This window comes from Malurus melanocephalus, unplaced genomic scaffold (assembly GCF_030028575.1).
Source record: "Malurus melanocephalus ecotype Western Australia unplaced genomic scaffold, MMel_1.1 scaffold_243, whole genome shotgun sequence".
In the NCBI taxonomy this organism is placed as follows: domain Eukaryota; kingdom Metazoa; phylum Chordata; class Aves; order Passeriformes; family Maluridae; genus Malurus; species Malurus melanocephalus.
The window spans coordinates 594,278-596,225 of record NW_026623475.1 but is presented as its reverse complement, the minus strand read 5'-3'; positions in this window follow the sequence as shown (position 1 = coordinate 596,225).

Genomic DNA, 1,948 nt, shown 5'->3' with positions numbered 1-1,948 from the left:
CCTTCCTGCAGAGGAGAGTTCTCCCCATGTCCAATTCTCACCCAAGAAATTTGGGCTCTTTCACCCCTGCTTTCTTCTGAGCCCATTATCACCCTCTTCACCTCACAGCTCCATGTGGGGAATGCCTCTCCCTCGGGTTTTTTCCCATTTTCTGAAGCAATTTCCTGCACRGGAGCTGGTTATCCCCTGCTCTGTCCCCATGGGTTTAGTTCTGCTTTTCCCTCCAATATCCCCAGCCTTGTGCGCTCCCTCCCCACGACCACATCTCCTSCCAGCTTCCTCATTCTCTCCCAACACTGTTAACAAAAGTGGACGAAAAATTTGCATCCGGACCTCTGGTGACAGGTTTTTTGTGCATCTCAGTCTCTTGTATTTTTTTTTTTTGTGCCTGTCTCYCACTAGGTTTGAATATGTCCCAAATCCCAGGAGGGATCTGAGCTTTCAGGTCAAGATTTTYCCTTGAGTTTGGCTCTCCCTTCTTCAGGCTGTGCCTKGAAATGCTGCYACAAASACCCCATACATCAGTGCTGATTCCYRGCTGAATCACGAGGRGCCCTCCGTGAGCAGGGATGGGGTTTGGGCTCAGCCTTGGGTGATGACCAGGAGCAAAATCTCCAAACTGGACATGGCCAAACTGACCTCCATGGCTGGAGGGGATGTGGCTTTTTATTTTATGGATCTTGGAGAGGGAAAAAAACCCAACAAAATTGATTGTGAAACTCCTCCTCAGCCCCTGGAATCGACTTGTTTATGGAAGGATGTGGATGAGAGCTGGGGAGCAGCCTGGAGCTCCTCTCCGAGGGTTTAATTATTTATCAGTGGATGGGGATGCTGCAAAACCCAGCCAGGTAACTCCTGATCAATACCAGACTGATTCACCGTGTGGGCTCAGGAGAAACAGAGGGACGTGGTCTGGATCTCTCCCAGTCRTAGGAAATTGCGGCACGGAGAGTTTATAGAAAGAGAAATAAAATAATCCTGCAGCGCTCTGATTGCGAGCCGAACCCCACATCAGGAAAAGGCCGTTTTTATCCAGGAGACACCTTGGCTGCAGCTGAAAACAGACAGAGCGGCGCTGTTCGGGTGGAAATCTCCCCCAGGGGTTTTCCTAAGAGGGGTTTTCTAAAGCCGGCATGCCCGCAGCAAAAGCAGCCGCGCCCGGCCCCATCCCTGCGAGCTGCAGTGCGGGATTTTACCGTCAGATGGCAAAGCGGAGATGGGAACAGCGGGAARCACCTGCTGAGGATGCGGGAGAGGGCACAGGGCGGCCAAACGGAGCTTTGGGGTGGGATTTGCTCGGCCCCGGGGCGGKTTGGAGGTGTTGGGATGGGGAGATGTGCCCGGTGGGGGATGCTCCATCCCTGGGTGGGAGCCAGRGGATGGGAAAGGGTTCAGGGTTTGTGTTTTAGGGTGTGAGCGTGGGCTGCCKGAAGGACCCCAGGGTGCATTTCAGKGAKGTTTCAGCCCAGCCRTGCCCAGRGTTGGGCAAYAAYCCCACAGTGCCCTGTCCCAGCGTGCCTGTGACCCCACAGCGGCTGCCCGGGACTTCCCGGGATGTGAGCTCTGCTTCCTGCACCGAAACCCCGCTGGTCCGAGGAACTTGTGACTTCCCCTCACAAAAACAACCCCGAAGAGCCCATTTAGGGCATCACACCCAGAAAAAAACAAACAAACCCAACCAAACCCCGGAGCCAACAGCTGCCTGAGATAGCCGGTCTCAAAGGGCAGTGCTCACACCAGGTGACAGGTGATTCCGTGGTGTTTTGCTGCTGCTTGTTCATCAGGAAATGGTTTTCTCCTCCAGTGAAACTCCCGCCCGCGGCTCTCGGCCACGAGGGCGGTGATAGCGGCGATCCCAGGCGGAAGCGTGGGCTGCTCTCCTACCTGAATGGCTGCTAAAAATAGGGCTGAACTCAGCCACCAGCTCGGGTATAAAAAAGGCACCTCC